Source organism: Capra hircus, chromosome 19, assembly GCF_001704415.2.
Source record: "Capra hircus breed San Clemente chromosome 19, ASM170441v1, whole genome shotgun sequence".
Lineage (NCBI taxonomy): Eukaryota > Metazoa > Chordata > Mammalia > Artiodactyla > Bovidae > Capra > Capra hircus.
In genome coordinates, this window is record NC_030826.1 from 60,782,843 (window position 1) to 60,803,876 (window position 21,034).

Consider the following 21,034-nt stretch of genomic DNA (forward strand, 5'->3'; position numbering starts at 1 on the left):
ACAGACGTGCATACACCGTGGACACGCAATCAGAACTAAAGTGGAGAGACGGCTCCAAGCAGGAGATGCCTTGGGAAGCACTATAGAACCTGGCTTTTCATTAGGGCGTAAAAACAACAGCAACTGCTCCTGTCCATTGCAGAATAGGAGTAAAAACTCTCCGAGCTTCTCATTTTAATCTCTGAGTCCCTTTTGTGGAAAGGAGAGAAATGTTAGCATTTGGGGGGTCTGATATCTCATGCTTTTGAGCTGATGGCATACAGGAAACAAAGCCGCTCTCTAGAGGAAACTGGACCTCCCTGACACTGGGCCACAAACCAGCCGTGTCATCACACCCCTTTCACTTCCAGCACTCACTGTCGCAAGACGCCTCCAAGCCAAGCTCCATTAACCAAATGCTGATGCAGACAAACTCCCCCTCTGCCCAAAAGATGCCTCCGCCTCAGTCAGTACCCTCCTCTCGAATAGGGACACAATCTGAAGACTCAGAATTTCATACAGAAAAGCTCCGTGGTCATTTAAGTGTCTCTTGGCTTTGTTAGAATGTGATTCTATCCCTTAACAGCTGGCACTCAGATCAAGAAGATCAATTCACAGTATCACATACTTTAAAAATTCTCGTTCAGTATTTGCTTTTCCTGCTATTAAATAAACATTGTTTTCTTAGTAATACAAGTTCCGGTGTTGGTGTGTGATAGTGTTTCCCAGTATCGTGGCAGTTAAGGGACAAACAAAGAAAACGATGGAAACTCCACAAGGCTGCTTAGAAGCAAATGATCAGCTGAACAGACCATCACATGCTCAGGTAGTCTGGGTTTCAGCGACCGGTTTCAGCCCCAGTGAAGTGGTCCCCAGCTGGAAGGATTGTGTCCTTTGGGGTGCAAAGTTCCCCTGGAAAGATTTCTTATTATCACCATTTGGGGAAGGGTGGTGCAGCTGGGATGTAGTAGATAGAGGCCAGTGACACCACTAAATAGAACAGCCACCCACACCAAGGAGCCACGTAGAGCTCAGGGGACTGTATTCGACGCCTGGTAGTAACCCGTGTGTGTGTGTGTGTGTGTGTGTGTGTGTGTGTGTGTGCGCTAAGTCACTTCAGTCAGGTCCTACTCTGTGACCCCAGGGACTGTGACCCGCCAGGCTCCTCTGTCCGTGGGATTCTCCAGGCAAGGATGCTGGAGTGGGGTGCCACGCCCTCCTCCAGGGGGTCCTCCTGACCCGGGGGTCGCGTCCTTGTCTCTTGCTTCTCCCGCCCTGGCAGGTGGGTTCTTTATTGTGCCGTGAAGCCACGGGTAGATGCCAATTAAATAAACCGACATTCACTTAATAAATAAGTGGACTGTGAGTGAGTCCAGTGCTCAATAAGCAGTGCTGGGAGTGCCAGTCATGAGGACAGCCCGGCTGAAACAACGACCTCACCCATGAGCCCCAGAGTGAACCGAAAACACAAGTGAGTCCACCCTTGTGGGATCTGGGGATAAATGGAGCTTCTACTATCCGCTAATGAGGCCGACTGATGTGCTGGGTAAAGCTTGGACTAAATGTTCTCAAAGATCCTTTCCAGTTCCTAAATTCCATGCGAATAAGAACTGTCAAATGGTCCGCTTGTAGAAGTCAGGAAGTTTCTATTCCTTCAGGGCGGCCGGAAAGGTCATGGAACTGGAATCTCGGAGCTGTTTCTGGAAGAGGAACAGAACGCCCCTCTCCCCAGCTGTACCCCACCCCCCGCTTGTTATTTACAACACAAGAGTGCTTTGTTCCTGCACCTTTCTCTGAAAGAACATGCGAGGCTGTCCCTAAAATTCCCAGAATGTACATCGGAGATTTCTTTTGTCTGTTCCCTGCCCCGCTCCCCCGCCCAGGCCCTCCCAAAGAAACACCCAAGGATGGCAAGAATCTTCAGGATGTGAATTATGGCCTTTGACAATATTTGGTCTTATTCCAGTTCTGCTTTGGATCTTTGACCTCAATGTGAAAAACAGAAACGCCTTGTTTCTTCTGAAAAGAGGAAATAGGTTTTCTTCTTTTTTTTAACTTTTTCTTTTGTGTTGGGGCTTAGCCGATTAACAGCGCTGTGATAGTTTCAGGTGGACAGCTAAGGGGCTCAGCCACACCTACACACGTGTCCATTCTCCCCCAAACTCCCCTCCCGTCCCGGCTGAGCCCCCTGTGCTGGACAGCAGGTCCTTGTCGTTCTCCTGTTTAAACACAGCCGTGTGCACATGTCCATCCCAAACCCTAATGGTCGCTTCCCCCGCAACCTTCGCCACCTCCCACAAACACACCCGCAAGTTCCTTCTCTCCATCCCTGAGTCTCTATGAGATGAGGACGCAGGCTTGCGGCCAGCGCCACCTCCTGGCCCAACGTGGACGCTGGCAGGGCAGATCCCTCGTTTGCTCTCTGCGTGGCCACCAGGGAGGCAGGAGAGGAAACGGCAATATTTCAGACAGCAACAGGATTGTAGTGCGAGTTAGGCATTCCCTGTGAAACACATCCACATAGATGTTTTTAAATTAAAGATAGAGTAGCTATATGATCCTGCGACCCCGATCCTGGGCAATCTGGAGAAAGCTCTAAAAGCTACTTGCACCCTACCTTCACGGCAGCACAGTTCAGAGCAGCCAGGCCATGGAAGCCACCTAGATGTCCATCGACAGGGGCGTGGGTAAAGAAGGCGTGGTCCCTACATACAGTGGAATATCACTCCACCATGAAAAGGAAGGAAACAGACACAGAGTCAGAAAGAGACAAACAAGTATCACATAATTAATGAGATATGAGGAACCAAGAAAAATGGGACTGATGAGCCCATATGCAGGGCAGCAAGGAGAACGCAGACGTAGAGAACAGCCTTGTAGGCCCTGGGGCAAGGAGCCGGGGGAGAACCGGGAGCAGCATCAAAGAGACACATCGCCCTGTGCAATACAGCCAGCGGGGCAGGTGCCGTGTGCTGCGGGGCTCAGCCCGAGCTCCGCTACGAGCTAGAGGGGGGATGGGGGGTGGGGGATGCGGAGGCGGCTCAAGAGGGAGGGACGTGTGCATCCCTACGGGAGATTCGTGTTGACGTATGGCAGAAACCAACACCACATGATAAAGCAATTATCCTCCAGCTAAAGATAACTTCGTAGAAAAGGAACGACATAATGCCGTTTGAAGCACCGTGGATGGGCCTAGGGACGACCACACCAAGAACTGAAGCGAGTCAGAGAAAGACAGGCGCAGCCTGGTGCCGCCTGCTCGGGGAATCTACCCACGCAGCAAACGGACTTACCTACAAAACGGAAACAGACTCACAGCCCAGAAAGAGGCTGGCGGCTGCCCAGGGGGCGGGGCGCGGGGGGAGGCGCGGCCGGGAGTCTGGGACTGGCAGAGGCAAGCCATCGCCTAAGGAGCGGATGAGCAGCACCGCCTGCTAGTGGCGCGGGGAACTCTATCAGTATCCTGTGATACACGGACATCACGGGCTAGAATCTGAAAAAGAATATATGCAGCCGAACCACGCTGCTGTACAGTAGCCCTGAACACAATATTTAAATAGCAGATCAACTCTACTTCAATAACATTAATTTTTAAAAAAAATTTAAATAACTGCAAGATTTAAAGGAAACAAAATATAGAGAGACATTTTTAAAAGAAGCATGCCATCAAGACATAATAAGCTTATCTATGTACCTGACCTGTCACAAGGTAAATTCTTGGGCTATATTTATTTGCTGTTTAACAAAATTCCACATGGACACCTCATTTCTAGGTCCCCGCCCCCCCCACCCAGAGATACATAGCTGCCCAGAGAATAGGACCTTAAGGGACAGAGTGAAGTAACTCAGCCTTTCCCAAAGTGTGTTCCCTGGAACACCAGTTCTTTAAGATGTTCAGTGGAAAAAAAGAAAAAAGTGTCTTTACTCCAACAAGTTGGAGCAATACTGTGTTGTTTTTGCCTTCTAGGAGAGGCGTGGTGCATGTAAGCCTCCGAAGGATTGAGACACTTGGAAGTAAAAAAAAAAAAAAAAAAAAAAAAAACTCCAGCAGATTAACTTTTGCTTCCCATCAAAATTTTCAAACTTCACGCACCAAAGAACGTTTATGTAGAGGCCCACGTAACCAGGAGCACACAGGAGTCAGTGTTCTAAGGAACACGCCATGGAACACGCTGCTCATAGAAAAGCAGGTGTGTGAGCTCTTTGTTCTCGTTGATAGTAATTTCCCAGAACCAGGAGACGGGCCTCAGGATGGGCCTGACACGCGGCTGCTGGGTGAGAATGTGGGCAACTCTGTGAGCTGAGAGCAGAACGGAGAGGCTGATTCAGTAGGTCCTTGAATCGCCGAGACCCCCTCTTTACCCTCCTTCCCTGGTGGCTCAGACAGTAAAGAACCCGCCTGCCAATGCAGGAGACGCGGGTTTGACCCCTGGGTGGGGACGACCCTCCAGAGAAGGGAATGGCAACCCACTGCAGTGTCCTGCCTGGAGAAGCCCATGGATGGAGGAGCCTGGTGGGCTGCAGTCCGGGGGCTGCCAACGAACGACAGACACAGCACAAGCGTTGCCCGTGACAGCTATCTGAGCGCCGGAGACGAGACCACAGTTGTCGCTAGGACAACAACAAAACCAGCCTCCCCATAAGCCACTGAGGAAGTGAATCAGCCCACTGGTATCTGAAGAGCTTTGCGACCCCATGGCCTGTAGCCCGCCAGGCTTCTTGGTCCGTGGGATTCTCCAGGCAAGGATACTGGAGTGGGTTGCCATTTCCTCCTCCTGGGGGTCTTCCCGACCCAGGGATGGAACCCAGGTCTCCTGAGACTCCTGCATTGATGGGCGGATTCTCTACCACTGAGCCACCAGGGAGGCCCGTCTGGAGGGCTGGATTCTATTTATTTACTTGCTTATCTTTGGCTGCACGAGCGAACTTAGTGGCCTGAACCAGGGATCAAATCCAAAGCCCCTGCTTTGGGAGTCTTAACCACCGGCAGGGAACTCCCTGAAGAGCTGGGTTCTAACGTGAGAAATGTTATATTTTGTCTCCACTAAACCTGGTAGTGTTCTTGCTGTATCTATCACTCTTCCAAAATGGATTGGGTCTTTATTTCTTCTCTGTCAAATGAGAATGCCTGGGTTGGACTTGGCTTTCCAAGGCTCTATCAGCCTTAAAAAAAAAAAAAAAATTGTTACACAAACAAGTAAAAAAGAAATTCATCACATTCTCCTGTTTGATGCCTCTGTAGAATTTTCAATTTGTAAGAAACTTCTTTGTATGTTTTCCATACTAAACATAACTCCTTTTAATTTCTCGGTCACTGTTGTGGGATACTGTGCTTTCTGGTTTGGAGGAGAGAAAGGGAGGATTATATACCATGATGATCGTCTGGGAATTTGCAAATGGGTTTATTTGGCTGATTTTGTGGAGGGTTAAGCAAATCTTCTTGGAGAAATGCAGTGTGCTTTGCCCTCGAGAGTAGTGAATTATAAACTGACCACACCTCCTTTCCACTTGGCCTTCATCTTCCACAGAGAAGTCTTCTGCAAGGATTCGGCTCCCTGTATTTTGCTACTTTAAGCAAAAACAGATTTAAGCACCATGCCCCAGAAACCTACACTCCTCCTCCTGGGTGTTTAAAGCACTCACATCACACTCAAATTCATCCAGGGATATATTGTGGGGACTTGTCATGTGCTGTTGTGATCAGAGGTCCCATCTTCTTTCTCCCAAGAAGTTCAGTCGAAAGCGTCGTCTCCCAGGGCCTTCCCTGGTGGTCCAGTGGTTAAGAAACCACCTGCCAAAGCAGGGGACACGGTTCGACCCCTGGTCCGGGAAGACCCCACACGCCGCTGAGCGCGAAGCCGGGGCGCCACAACTACTGCGCCTGTGCGCTGGAGGCGGAGCCGCCACGACCGAAGCCCGCGTGCTCTGGAGCCCGCGCCCCACAACGAGCGAAGGCCCCGCGGGGAGAGAACCGCGCACCGCAGCCAAGCGTAGCCCCCGCTCGCCCCAACTAGAGAAAGCCCGCATGCGGCAACGGCGACCAGCACGATCAAAAATCAGTTCAGTTCAGCCGCTCAGTCGCGTCCGACTCTTTGCGGCCAAAAATGAATAAGTAATTAAAAATAATCTTTAAAACATATAAAGTATCATCTCCCAGAGGGAAGCGCTCATTTCAGTAAAATCCAGAGGGACACCGCACTCCTGGTTTCACACGAGGGTGCTGCACCGCGTTCCCTATCCTCCACCCCCCACCGCTCTCTGGAAAATCTGTCGTCAGCCAAGGAGACGCACGTGGCCACTTCTGCCAGGCTGACCTAAGGGTGCGGGGATCACTATCATAATTGCAACTAGCATGCCTCAAAGTCTGAGATGAGAGGTGGGAGTGTAAAGGTCAAGTTGAAATCCAAAGAGCTAGTCTTGGACTCCCTAAGAAGAAGACAGCTTGGCATTGCCAGCTAGTAAGCCTTGTCATGTTCTGTATTTAAGCTACTTCTAGACTTTTCAGCAAAGAGGCAACTCATTGGGAAAGACCCTGATGCTGGGAAAGATTGAAGGCAGGAGGAGAAGGGGACGACAGAGGACAGGATGGTTGGGTGGCATCACCAACTCGAGGGACGTGAATTTATGCAAACTCCGAGAGAGAATAGAGGACAGGGAAGCCGGGCGTGTTGCAGTCCAAGGGGTCTCAAGGAGTCCGACACGACTTAGAGGCTGAACAACAAGAAAGCTTTTCCAAAGAAGTTCCTGCCAATCCGATTGGCTCACCACGTGCCTCCAGGACCTTGGGCAACTGCAAGCGTTCTGAAAGGGCAGATACGCTGCTCTGACCAACCCGGCAACAGCCGTGCTGGCCTTCTTGTTCATCTAGCTGCGACTGCGGCAGAGAGACGCCTCAGAGGACGGAGACCAGGGTTCAAAGTGCTTGGACACACTGCCTCTTTAGAATCCTGAAAAAAAAAAAAAAAAAGAGGGAAAAACAGGATACTGAGGGTTGAGCAGGAACAAGATCCCCTCAAGTAAATTGTTCCACTTCATTCTCCGCTAAAATGGTGACTCTCCAAGGATTATAGGAAGTTCGGTCTCAGTTCCTGGGCTCGAAGGCCCAGGACCCCCCGAGTTCCGCTCCTCCAGACTTGAAATCCCACCCTTTGTTGGAGTCAGGTGTGAGGCGGCCAAGGGTGACAGGATTCTCCCGCAGGCATGGGCCAGCCCGATTCTTTGCCTGACCTGGAGACTGTGGTAGCTGCTTGGCCTCGTGAGGCTCTCAAATCTCTTTGTAAAAGTCCTCCTGCCGCTCCTTACGGGCTTCCGTCGTTTCTCACCAGCCCCCTGCTTTCACTGAGGGCTTCACTGTGCAACCCTCCGGTCCCAGGGAAGCTCAAGAAAGGGACCCTAGCACACTCCAGGGTCTCATCAGTGACTTCGCGGTCTCAGGGGCATTTGCGGTCGACATGGAGCCCTAAGGTACTCTTAATTTCTGCCCTCTTTGACTGTAGCTACTTTGCCTTATTGATGTGCTTGAAATAGTAAAAAAAAAAAAAAAAAAAAAAAAAAAATTTAGGCAAAGAGAAACATCGCCCTCTACAGGGCAAGTGACTCTCAGACTTTCATAGGCGGTCACTTACAAGCAAAGAACATCTTTTTAAAACGGAGTCTTCAGGAAGGAGATTCAAAAAAGAGGGGACATGTGTATATGTGGCTGAATCACTCTGCCGCACAGCAGAGGCTAGCGCAGCTATACACGCTCGGTCGCTCAGTCGTGTCGACTCTGCGACCCACGGACTGTAGCCCACGAGGCTCCTCTGTCCGTGGGATTCTCCAGGCAGAAATACTGGAGGGGGCTGTCACTCCCTTTCTCCAGGGGGTCTTCCCGACCCAGGGATCCAATCTGCATCTCTTGCTTGGCAGACAGATTCTTTATCACTGAGTCACCTGGGAAGCCCCTAAAACAACTATACTCCAAAAAAAAATTAAATAAAATAAGCAAGGAAACGCTGGGTGTTAGCCTAGTCTGCGACTTGGCAGCAGCAGAAGCAGCCTAGTCTGATAAAATGATAGGACAGGAGAAACGGAATGTTCACTCTTTTCTCCGGTGACATCGAGGTGAATGCATGCAGCCTGCAGGCGGTCTCGTTTCTACTGTTTCACTCAACCCTCAGACAATCATGGACGGAATCGGAAGCATCTGAGGGACGTGCCCAGCCCACCAGTTTTAAAGGAGAGTAATCCAGGCCTGTGTGAATCCCGCCCTTCCCAGTGTTTCCCTCTGTCTCCCAAGCGGATCAGTACATGGAGCCTGCCTGAGGCACAGCGTGAATGGGGCCGTGTTTCTGCCGTCCTCCTGCTAAGTTAGGCCACATAATTTGCAGTTGATAAAAATAGCCCTACAACAAGTCTCTCCACCCCTACTGTCCTTTGAGCCGTTGAGACAGCCCCTTTCATGCTAATCTTACTGCGACACCAATCTCCGCTTTCCACAAGCCATTGAATCAAGGCCGCAGCACTAGACTTCGAGCCCCGAAGCCCCTCCATCCTAACACAACCCTGTCACGCCTGGCTTTGCTCTGCACACCTCCCCCCCCCCCCCGGTCCCCCAGTGGGGACGTTCTATTCCTAAAGCGTGTGGTTGTGCCCTGTCCAGCTCTGAGCAAACACCCTGTGCTGGCAGAAGTAGTGGCTTCTGTTTCCTCTTCCCCTCCACTTCCTTTAAGAATGACCTCACGTGCCCAGTGTCCATCCTTGAGATACCCAGGACCCTGGAGTCGGACTCCATTCACCCCAACTCCGCCACTTCCTAGCTGGGTGTCTGTGGACAAGTCACTTAACGTCTCTGTGTTTCATCGTCCTCAACTACAACATGAGTACTAATGTGAATACTAGTACCTTCCTCTAAGAGGTGCTGTGAGAATTACGCAAGTTACTATATGATACTTGAAACAGTGTCTGACATAGTAAACACTCTCTAGATTTAACTGTTATCACAAGTTTCACCATCGTCAAAAAATGTTTCATCATCCTTATCAGCATCATTTCCTGATCTAACTTTCTTTGGGTCTTCTAGCGCCTCAGTCAAAGGTGTACACTCAGGTGTCTGACTCTGTGACCCCATGAACTCTGCCTGCCAGGCTCCTCAGTCCATGGGATTCTCCAGGCAAGAATATTGGAATGGGTTGCCATGCCCTCCTCCAGGGGATCTTCCCGACCCAGGGCTCGAGCCTGAGTCTCCTGCATTGCAGGCAGATTCTTTACCGCTGGGAAGCCCCTCAGTAAAAGAGGAAAAAGCCAAAGTCCCGCCCTCAATGGTCTGTAAGTCTGATACAATCAGCCCCTAATTACCTCCTTGACCTTGAACGCTACGCGTGTTTCCCCAGGCCCAATCACTCAGCTCAGATATGGTCTCACCTCAGGGTCTGCCACACTCTGCTCTCTGCACCCGAAACCTCTCCCCTGAATATCTCATGGCTGGTCATCCCACCTCCTCAGGTCTTTGCCCAAATCCTGTCTTTTTAGAGGCTTGCCCACCCACCCCAGAAAGAATCACCGCCTCCTCTGTCCCCCCCACCTGGCTGTTTGTCCTGAGGGTCTCCCCACCTTCTCATATAACAGTGTCTTGCCTTATAAAGCTCCCCATCGCCTCCTCCGCTCTAACAGGAGACCCGCAGGGCAGGGATGTTTCTTCTTTGCTGTTTGAGGCAGATCCCCAACACCAGGAACAGACGCTGACAGGAGGCAGGAGCTCAGTCAGTGTGGAGTGACCAGGTCCAGTAGTTATGACTCGCCCTGGCAGCACAGGTGGCTGGGCTAGTCCCTAGTCGGGAAGGTTCCACCCGCCGAGAGGCAACTAAGCCACGCACGACTCCAGATGCCTGCACGCCTGGAGCCCGGGAAGGCACGGAGTGATAAGTCAGGGGAGCCGAGGCTCAGCCTGGGCCATGTGAGCTCTTCCGAAGGCACCGTGGTGCCTGCATGGCCCTTCTGAAGCTGACTGAGCCTAAGTGTGAGTCTCCAGTAGCTAACGTTGCTGGGCACGACCATCACCCATCCTTTCACTGTCTCTGCTTAGGCACAGCACAGCTTACTGATTACCTGCCCAGGATTATATGGCTCCTGTTAAGACAGCTCTAGGCAGAGAAGGTGAACAGGCAAACGTGTGTTTGCTTCATGATAACATGAGCACAGTCAGAAGCTGGAGAGAAGGCACGAGACCAGACAGAAACAAGCCAGGGGGCCAGCCAGCTGGCCAGAAGCTCCAGCGGCCGGCACCTCAAGTGTGGGTTTGTCTTGATTCAGCCGCTTCTTTGCTGTTGAAAACTCGGGGATCCGATCTGGGTTTTTTTATATTGGGGCTTCTCTGGTTGCTCAGATGGTAAAGAATCTGCCTGCCACGCAGGAGACCCAGATTCCGTCTCTGGGTCGGGAAGATCCCCTGGAGGAGGGCATGGCAACCCACTCCAGTGTTCCTGCCTGGAGCATCCCATGGACAGAGGAGCCTGGCAGGCTACAGTCCACGGGGTCGCAAAGAGTCGCACACGACTGAGTGACTAATATTTTTCCCGACCCAAGTCGTACGAGCAAACATCATTAACCAGGAGGTCCACACTGAAGATGGAAATCGAAATGGTAGTTTAGAATTCAGGGTTTCCAAGGAGTGCGGAGACTTCCAAGGGCGTCAGGCAATGTGTCTCCATCGCCAAACAGCTCCTTCAGTGGGCGCTGCAGTACTCCTCTGAGACTCAGGGTGGCGCTGCTGCTCTACCCAAGAGAGCCTGGCCTCCTGCCCCAGGCCTCCCGCCCAGGCTTGGTAATTCAGCCTGCAAGACAGCGCTCAGCACACACGAAGCATACAGTTGCTCATGTACACAAGCTTGCCATCACCACCAGCACAAAAAATTACTTTTTGGATGTATCCTTTCTTAGGTGTTCCATCTCTTTGGTAGGATTCCAAGGGTTTTTCCAGTGGTCATGTATGGATGTGAGAGTTGGACTGTGAAGAAAGCTAAGCGCTGAAGAATTGATGCTTTTGAACTGTGCTGTTGGAGAAGACTCTTGAGAGTCCCTTGGACTGCAAGGAGATCCAAGCAGTCCATTCTAATAGAGATCAGTCCTGGGTGTTCTTTGGAAGGAATGATGCTAAAGCTGAAACTCCAGTACTTTGGCCACCTCATGCAAAGAGTTGACTCATTGGAAAAGACTCTGATGCTGGGGCGGATTGGGGGCAGGAGAAGGGGACGGCAGAGGATGAGATGGCTGGATGGTATCACCAACTCGATGGACAAGAGTTTGGGTGAACTCTGGGAGTTGGTGATGGACAGGGAGGCCTGGCGTGCTGCGATTCATGGGGTCGCAAAGAGTTGGACACGACTGAGCGACTGAACTGAATTGAAGCAGATAACCAAGGCTTCCCTGGTGGCTCAGTGGTAAAGAATCTGCCTGCTAAGCAGGAGACACAGATTCGATCCCTGGGTCAGCAAGATTCTAAGGGAATGGCCACCCACTCCAGTATTTTTGCCTGGAGAATCTCATAGACAGGAGCCTGGTGGACTAGTCCATGGGGCTGCAAAGAGTCGCCTGGAGCCGGTCATAACTTAGGGACTCAGTTCAGTTCAGTCACTCAGTCGTGTCTGACTCTTTGCGACCCCATGGACTGCAGCATGCCAGGCTTCCCTGACCATCACCAACTCCTGGAGTTTACTCAAACTCAAGTCCATCGAGTCAGTGATGCCATCCAACCATCTCATCTTCTGTTACCCCCTTCTCCTCCTGCCTTCAATCTTTCCCAGCATCAGGGTCTTTATAAATGAGTCAGCTCTTCACATCAGGTGGCCAAAATATTCAGCTTCAGCATCAGTCCTTCCGATGAATATTCAGGACTGATCTCCTTTAGGACGGACTGGTTAGATCTCCTTGCTGTCCAAGACTCTCAAGAGTCTTCTCCAACACCACAGTTCAAAAGCATCCATTCTTCGGCACTCAACACTCTCACATCCATACGTGACTACTAGAAAAACCACAGCTTTGACTAGACAGACCTTTGTCAGCAAAGTAATGTCTCTGCTTTTTAATATGCTGTCTAGATTGGTCATAGCTTTTCTTCCAAGGAGCAAGTTTCTAATTTCATGGCTGCAGTCACCATCTGCAGTGATTCTGAGCCCCCAAATATAAAGTCTCTCACTGTCTCCATTGTTTCCCCATCTAGACGTCGGGGCTAGACGACGACGGTAAAGCAGATAACCACTTGAGCAGTCCCATTAACCCACCAAAGCACGAGACACCCCTCGGCTGATAGGAGAGGAGGGGGCCGTGCTGGTTGGAGGTTGGCCGACCGCTGGGTCGTGTTTCTGCCTGCAGCAGGGAGAGGCCATCTGCTCACCGTTTCGGTATTCTTTCTTTCCCAGTCTTCGGAGCTGTCTTTTGAAGAAGCCACTGGAGCCTGAGGGCCCAGCAGGCTTGCCTGCCTGATCCTGCACACAGGGCGTGACTCACTCCGACCCCAGGACGTCAGCTGCCCGCAGTTCTAGCCGAACAGACTCTGTCTGTGCCTGGCGGGCAAGGCCCTCAGTTAATCCTGCTGGTGGTCAAGACCATACCCTGTCATTAGCCCATGTACTTGACCGCAGAGCTCAAAACATTTTAACAGCACGGGCTTGTTTAATCCTTGTAATCTTTGGTAAGTCTGCGGTGACCTTACTTTTCAAATTTCTGCTTTGTGTACTGGGAAACAACCAGTTGGGTTGAGAGACCCTGAAGAGGTCATCCAAGGATTCAGAATTAGAGTCCTGGACCCTTGAGATTCAATCAGGGGTGCTGACTTTTCTAAATCTCTGCCACAAATCCCTCCCTATCCCCCAGCCCTCAGCGCCCAGTCGTCCTTTCCCTGTGGCTATAGTGTTCGTTTTGTTCTCTGCTGTGGCTCTTGTTGGTCACAGCTTGTTGGTTGCATCTGACTCTTTGTGACCCCATGGACTATGCAGCCTGCCTGGCTCCTCTGTCCTCCTCTGTCTCCCAGAGTTTGCTCAAATTCCTGTCCATTGAGTTGGTGATGCAGTCCAACCATCTCATCCTCTGCCCTTCTTTCTACTTTGCCTTCAGTCTTTCCCAGCATCAGGGTCTTTTCCAGCTCTTCGCACCAGGTGGCCAAAGTACTGGAGTTTCAGCTTCAGCATCAGTCCTTCCAATGAATATTCAAAGTTGATTTCCTTTAGGATGGACTGGTTGGATCTCCTTGCAGTCCAAGGGACTCTCAAGAGTCTTCTCTCCAGCTACACAGTTCAAAGGCATCAATTCTTTGGTGCTCAGCTTTCTTTATGATCCGGTTCTCATGTCCGTACATGACTACTGGAGAAACCGTAGCTTTGATGAGACGGACTTTTGTTGGCAAAGTGATGTCTCTGCTTTTAATATGCTATTCAGGTTTGCCATAGCTTTTCTGTCAAGGAGCAAGTGTCTTTTAATTCCAAGGCTGCAGTCACCATGCACAGTTGCTTTGGAGCCCAGGAAAATAAAACCTGTAATTCTTTTTTTTTTTTTAAGAGTATACACATTCACACAAGTACATAAATCCATATCTGTTTCTGCAGATTTAAGCCATGCGCCAAAGATGTTCTGTCCCTGGTGCAACCCAAAAGTTACCACCATCATGTACCTTTACAAGGTATGTGACTTCTGAAATATACACACGATCTCCCTTGTTGACATACACAGTTCAGGATAACCGATGAGAAATCCTGTAAGAACGCAGCGGTTTTACTCGTTTAACCACACGTTTTCCAAGCTTCCTTAAACACAGGTGACTTTCTCCCACAGTGCTCTCTGTTGACGACGCTGTGATCGTGTGTTCCTTGGAGTTTCCCTTTGGAAATGATGCTTAAAATCATAGTCTCTTTGGAGCCGAGGGTTGGGTGTGCAGGTGATGACCTCCACTCCTAGTCCACCTTGCTACACTGGAGAATTCCCAAGTTCACACAGTTAGTCTTCTTAGAGACAGTGGGATTTCTGCGGCTTCCCATGGCACACTGATGGTTGACGAAAACCAGGCCCCACGGCAGGTTCCCCAGCCTTAGATTATGGAGCAGAGCGCAGCTTGATTGCCCTTCTCTCCTCCTTCTGAATCGGCTCTGCATGTTCCCTGACTGATGCTGAAGCTGAAGTTTCAGTACTTTGGCCTCCTGAGGCAAAAAGCCAACTCATCGGAAAAGACCCTGATGCTGGGAGAGATTGAGGGCAGGAGGGGAAGGGGGCAGCAGAGAATGAAGTGGTTGGATGGCATCACCGACTCAATGGCATGAGTTTGAGCAAGCTCAGGGAGATGGTGAAGGACAGGGAAGCCTGCTGTGCTGCAGTCCATGGGGTCACCAAGAGTTGGACAGAAGTGAGTGACTGAACTGAACTGAACCGATGTCTGATAGAAACAGTCAACAAGCCTGCTTCCAGTGGGCCCATCCCACCCTACCACATCACCAGCTGTCTCCGCCCAAGGCCCCTGGACCCCGCCAGCTGTCCCACTGTCAGCGTCAGTGAGAACTTCCCAGCCCTTTGGAAGCGAACCCGTCAGTCCCTCGAAGGTTTGATCACCAGGATAGTTCTACAAACCCCTTGGTTCTTCACCTTTCACCAAACCAAAGCCGTAATAACCCCGAGGCAGTATTTCTCTTTTTTCTACAAAGAGAAAAATCTCAACTTGCGCCAAGAACATATTTTTCATCCCTTTTATTTGTTCAGAAGAGCAGGTGGCTTTGCCCCAAAGCTGAAGTTCCTCCACCATCCCCTGGTAGCCTTTCATAGCCAGAGGAGCTAAGAAAAACAGGCTTAGTTTGAAGTCTTTGGGGAACAGAACCCTTACAGTAATGAGCCTCCCTGTCATTTGCTGTTGAACATAACTGCGTGGGTTAGTTTTCCAGCACTGTGGAAGTGTCCTGAATCATCCCAGAAAAATGTATTGACTTCAGTCGGTCAGTTCAGTCGCTAAGTCATGTCCGACTCTTTTCAACCCCATGAATCGCAGCACGCCAGGCCTCCCTGTCCATCACCAACTCCCGGAGTTCACTCAGACTCACGGTCATTGAGTCAGTGATGCCATCCAGCCATCTCATCCTCTGTCGTCCCCTTCTCATCCTGCCCCCAATCACTCCCAGCACCAGAGTCTTTTCCAAGGAGTCAGCTCTTCGCATGAGGTGGAGTTTCAGCTTTAGCATCACTCCTTCCAAAGAACACCCAGAACCAATCTCCTTTAAAATGGACTGGTTGGATCTCCTTGCAGTCCAAGGGACTCTCAAGAGTCTTCTCCAACACCACAGTTCAAAAGCATCAATTCTTCAGCACTCAGCTTTCTTCACAGTCCAACTCTCACATCCATGCATGACCACTGGAAAAACCATAGCCTTCACTAGACGGACCTTCCTTGGCAAAGTAATGTCTCTGCTTTTCAATATGCTATCTAGGCTGGTCATAACTTTCCTTCCAAGGAGTAAGTATCTTTTAATTTCATGGTTGCAGTCACCATCTGCAGTGATTTTGGAGCCCCCCAAAAATAAAATCTGACACTGTTTCCACTGTTTCCCCATCTATTTCCCATGAAGTGATGGGACCAGATGCCATGATCTTCGTTTTCTGAATGTTGAGCTTTAAGCCAACTTTTTCACTCTCCTCTTTCACTTTCATCAAGAGGCTTTTTAGTTCCTCTTCATTTTCTGCCATAAGGATGGTGTCATCTACATATCTGAGGTTATTGATATTTCTCCCGGCAATCTTGATTCCAGCTTGTGCTTCTTCCAGTTCAGCATTGCTCATGATGTACTCTGCATATAAGTTAAATAAGCAGGGTGACAATATACAGGCTTGACATACACCTTTTCCTATTTGGAATGAGTCTGTTGTTCCATGTCCAGTTCTAACTGTTGCTTCCTGGCCTGCACACAGATTTCTCAAGAGGCAGGTCAGGTGGTCTGGTATTCCCATCTCTTTCAGAATTTTCCACAGTTTATTGTGATCCACACAGTCAAAGGCTTTGGCATAGTCAATAAAGCAGAAATAGATGTTTTTCTGGAATTCTCTTGCTTTTTAGATGATCCAGCGAATGTTGGCAATTTGATCTCTGGTGCCTCTGCTTTTTCTAAAACCAGCTTCAACAGCTGGAAGTTCACGGTTCAGGTATTGCCGAAGCCTGGCTTGGAGAATTTTGAGCATTACTTTACTAGCGTGTGAGATGAGTGCAATTGTGCAGTAGTTTGAGCATTCTTTGGCATTGCCTTTCTTTGGGATTGGACTGAAAACTGCCCTTTTCCAGTCCTGTGGCCACTGCTGAGTTTTCCAAATTTGCTGGCATATTGAGTGCAGCACTTTCACAGCATCATCTTTCAGGATTTGAAATAGCTCACCTGGAATTCCATCACCTCCACTAGCTTTATTCATAGTACTTAGAAGGGATTAAAATGCTGGGCTAGGGTGATGGTTCCATCGTGCCATCCTGAGCGATTCTCTCTGGCTCCTTCCTGAGCTTTGGGGCCAGCAACGAGCCTTGTCTTCACATTGTGACTCCTGCGGACACTGGTCTGAGGATAACCATCTTAGTTCTTCCTTAAACAATTACAAGTGCCAAGCCCAGAAGGGCAAGAGGACCTGAGAGAATCAGCCCCTTTTCTGTGGATCAGATATATTCTTTAAAGAACCAACCAATCCCCCAAACTCACAATCACACACACACACACACACACACACACACACACACACACACACACACGGCCATATTGCTTACAGGGCTAGCGCCCTCCCCATCTAGTGACATTGAGGATGGCCGCCTGAGCCTGACGCCTACATTACCCAGATCAGCTCCCTCAGCATTGCGCTGGTGGCAGGCAGCGCTGCTCCCCTGTGTTTAGGTTGAGCCTTGCGAAGGGTGCGTTCTTGTTTTTACAACTATTTTTAAGCTGTGGTTATGTATCACCATCCAAACACACCAGGCACTGACCAGACTCTTTGCTGTCTGAGCCACCTGTCCACCTATAGAGAAGGGAACGTGAAAGTGAAGTCGTTCAGTCGTGTCCGACTCTTTGAGAGCCCATGGACTATAGCCTACCACGCTCCCCCATCCCTGGGATTTTCCAGGCAAGAGTACTGGAGTGGGTTGCCATTTCCTTCTCCAGAGAATCTTCCTGACCCAGGGATCGAACCCGGGTCTCCCGCATTGTAGGCAGACGCTTTACCATCTGAGCCACTGGGGAAGTTAGAGAAGGGAAGGGAAGGGTTTTTAACTGAACTGAATTTGATTTCAATCTTGAAACAGGTGAGTGATTTTTGCTTGTTTGCAAGAATGTGAGGCGGCCACATCTCCTAAGCTGTAAGTGTACCTTAGAAACGATCACATAGGACTTGCCTGGTGGTGTAGTGGCTAAGAATCGACCTGCCAATGCCCCGGACACAGGTTCGATCCCTGGTCCGGGAAGATTCCAGACGCCTCAGAATAACTAAGCCTGTGCGCCACAACTACTCAGCTTGTGCTCTAGAGCCTGAGAACCACAACGGGGGAGGCCGCTGCAGTGAGAGGCCCATGCGCCACAGCGAAGCGCAGCCCTGGCTCGTTGCAACCAGAGAAAACCCGCACGCAGCTACAAGGTCATTTACATAAACAGACAAATAAAAACTCACCCGTTCAGTCAGCTCAACTGGCAAACGTTTATTGGCTATCAACTGTGGACCAACAGCTAGGTGCAGAAATACCAAGTTTTAATAAGATGTGGATGCTCCCCTTTGGGAACTTAGACTCAAGGACACCCATCAAAGACGCCTGTGCTGCCGAGGGAGAAATAGACATTGTTCAATGTTCTCTGAGTCCTGTTAGTAGTCACAGGTTCCTAGCTTCGTGGTTGAAGAATACAGCTTCTAGGATCAGAGGGTCTTAACCAAGACCCAGCTCTACTCTCTGCTAGCTGTGTCAACTAGAGCAGACTATTTGAGCTCTTTCAGTTTTGGTTTCCTGACCCACAAGGTGGACGTCATCCTGGCACCTGTCTCTATGTTGCTGCAGGATTAAAGGAGACAGTGAGCGCAGACCACTCTGAGCGACACCCAGCAGAGAGCTAGTCTCCTCCCCTTCCCCCCCCCAGGAGGTAAAACAGCCAGCTTCTTCCCAGCTGCTGCTCCACGTCCAGTCTCTAGCACAAAGCCATTTCCTGATGCGAGACCTACAAGAGAACCAGATCCCTTCCTCCTCTGCCGGCCTCCACGGTCAGCCCGACATTGACCGAAAGTCAAAACCAAAGGACTAAGGGCTTCCCAGGCGGCGCTAGTGGTAAGCACCTGCCTGCCAGGGCAGGAGACACAAGAGACCTGGGTTCGATCCCGGGGTCGGGAAGATCCCCTGGAGGAGGGCAGGGCAACCCGCTCCAGTGTTCTTGCCTGGAGAATCCCATGGACAGGGGAGCCTGGCGGGCCACAGCCTACGGGGTTGCAAAGAGTCGGACGGCGCTGAAGCGACTTAGCGTGCACCCTACAACAGGACCGACGCAAGCGTGAGATCGAGGTCCGAACACCCCAGGGACCTTTAGCAGGCCAATGTCCGCTTACACATCTTTGTACCTGCGCTTTCCTGTCCCAGGGGAGAGCTGAGCCTCCGGGATGGGCTGAGGGCTCTGGACAGCATGGTGTCCTTCCGTCATCAGCCACGCAGCAGCCCTTCTCCAAGGACATCGCACAGACATCCCGGGAGTCCCCATCTCTGAAGTTCAAGGGCAGGTTCTCAGTTATTCCAGGGATGCACCGAGCGAGCTTTGCTTTCACTGGCGCTGGACGGTCATGCAATACGCCTGGTGTTCTCACAGTGAGGAAAGAGTGAACTGCTTTCTTTTCGGCAAAAGCAGAGAAAACTCTGTAGCTCTCTCCTTTAGGGTGTGCTGCCTAGCACATCACCTGGAGAAGCATAGCTACTTCTGGCAACAGCAGCAAACCCTGCCCAGATCTCGTGCCAGGATTTCCAAGCTCATTGTTCATCTTCCTGATTCACCCTCAAGACACCAGTGCTGTCAGACAGTTAATTAGAACATGCTCCAGTGCAGAAGCGATCCTGGTTCAGTTTCTTAACCATACTCTGTACTCAAATGCCCTTAGAGAGAAGCAAAAAGATTTGAAAATAAAATCAAGCCAATAGAACGTTTCCAAGATGGTGAAGAGTCCAGGATCAGAGCGTCACAGCTAACTGGTAAAGTTTTCTTTAAAAGAAGCCTCCGTAATCATTCATTGATCAGCTTTTGCTGTGTTCTAGGCACTATGCTCAGCACTTTACTTAGGTTTTTCTCAGCACATCCTCTCGCGCTGTCTGCAGAAGGTGCAATTACCTCCCCCGCTTAAACCCGAGACAACACCAGCACTTTCGTGAGGTTTAGCAATTTACACAAGGGCGTGCAGCAAGTTTTTGGACCCTCCTCATTTCTAAAAAAACAGCAACAACAGAAACTGTATCATCTGGATAAAGTCAAGTTTTAGCAACTTCAAAAAGAAAGAAAAAATATGATCTCAACATTTCTCGGATTGCCTTGGCAGTAGAAGGGCTGGTTGAATGAATCTGATCTCAATGCCTTTAACTGTTTCTGGTTGAACCATCTTCTTTGAAACTAACTGTTTCTGAAGGCTGGATCGACGTAATCAATCAATTCTGAACAGCAACACAGTCTATGTGGTTTTACAGCCGTTCCTCTTCCCGCCTCCCAGGCTGGCGTGATTGTCTACTAGGAGAGAGGAAGACCAGGAGGTCTGAAGAGCAGAACAGAAAAGCTCAGCCATCTTCCCTTCCTCCTAAATGGACTTAAGAAACCATCACAGTGTGATCTCGTTTTCTCATTTGAAGTGTAGACATAACTCCTTCTCAGTAACCAGAGCCTGATCAGTCCTGCTGATTCCAAAACAGAGTCACAGCATCAACACAGGTTACGTTCACACAGGCCTCCATCAAGCTAAACCCTCTCCACTCACCTTCCTCTGCTGGCCATCACGTACTGGGCTTAAGTCTCCCCAGGAGTGTGTACTGCGTGGGCAAATGAAAACGGTAATGGGGAGCCAGGCTTCCCAGGGGGTGCAGTGGTAAAGAATGTCTGCAAGGCAGGAGACACAAGAGACATGGCTTCGATCCCTGCGTCAGGAAGATCCCCGGGGGAGGAAGCGGCAACCCACTCCGGTATGCTCTCCTGGAAAGCCCGTGGACAGAGGAACTTGAGGACCCTAAAAACACAACGCACACTCTCTCTCTTTCTTGGTGATGAAGGTTTAGGACCCCTCTACCATACAGGCCTGCAAACCTGCTGAGAAGTCTTACATCCCCCTGGGTTGCCCCCTCTCCTTCTGGTCTCCTGTCCTGTGTCCATCTGCTCAGCTCCGTCAGTGAGCCCAGCTGCACCAAGACCCCACGGTGTGGGTCTTGTTTGTACAACCACAGGTACCACCAGGCCAGACGCCATGACTGAGACCCCTTAGGGCTCTAGGGCCCTGCTGACGGGCCATGTAGAGGAGATGGCAAAGGGCAGATTTTGCATCCGGCCAGCCCCTTGATTTTACTGGCCACTGCTGACCTTAAAGTCCATCCTAAAGGAAATCAACCCGGAATATTCACTGGAAGGACTGATGCTGAAACTGAAGCTCCAGTACTCTGACCACCTGATGTGAAGAGCCCACTCATTGGAAAGGACCCTGATGCTGGGAAAGATTGAGGGCAAGAGGAGAAGAGGGTGACAGAGGATGGCATCACTGACTCAATGGACATGAGTTTGAGCAAACTCCAGGAGACAGTGAAGGACAGAGGAGCCTGGCGGGCTGCAGTCCATGGGGTTGCAAAGAGTCGGATGCGACTGAGCAACTGAACAACAACCTCCCTCTTGAAACTGCCTCCCACCTCCCACTCCATTTCACCCCCTAGGTAACGCAACCTCTAGTACCTGGAAATAAATTCCGTGGTCTCGGGGACTGGGTAGGGAGAGTCAATCTCACGCTCTGCGCCCCCACCCCCCACACTTCCAGAAGAGAACCTGATCTTCCAGCCCTTCTCCACCGGAACCCATCCGCACCTTAGGGTGCC

At 50.5% G+C, this 21,034-nt stretch overlaps 1 long non-coding RNA gene across 5 annotated transcripts in view; it reads right to left on the reverse strand.

Annotated features, from left to right (window-relative positions):
- Positions 1,750-21,034, reverse strand: part of LOC102170088 — a 68,456-nt gene continuing 49,171 nt past the window's right edge. For 3 of the 5 annotated variants that reach the window (XR_001296933.2, XR_001919641.1, XR_001919640.1), the window contains exons 2-5: positions 6,745-6,926; positions 5,623-5,770; positions 2,597-3,472; positions 1,750-2,482 (exon numbers count right to left, since the gene is read on the reverse strand). This is a non-coding gene — a long non-coding RNA (uncharacterized LOC102170088). The remainder of the gene's footprint in view (positions 2,483-2,596; positions 3,473-5,622; positions 5,771-6,744; positions 6,927-21,034) is intronic. The other 2 variants (XR_001919642.1, XR_001919643.1) reach the window with 2 other exon arrangements.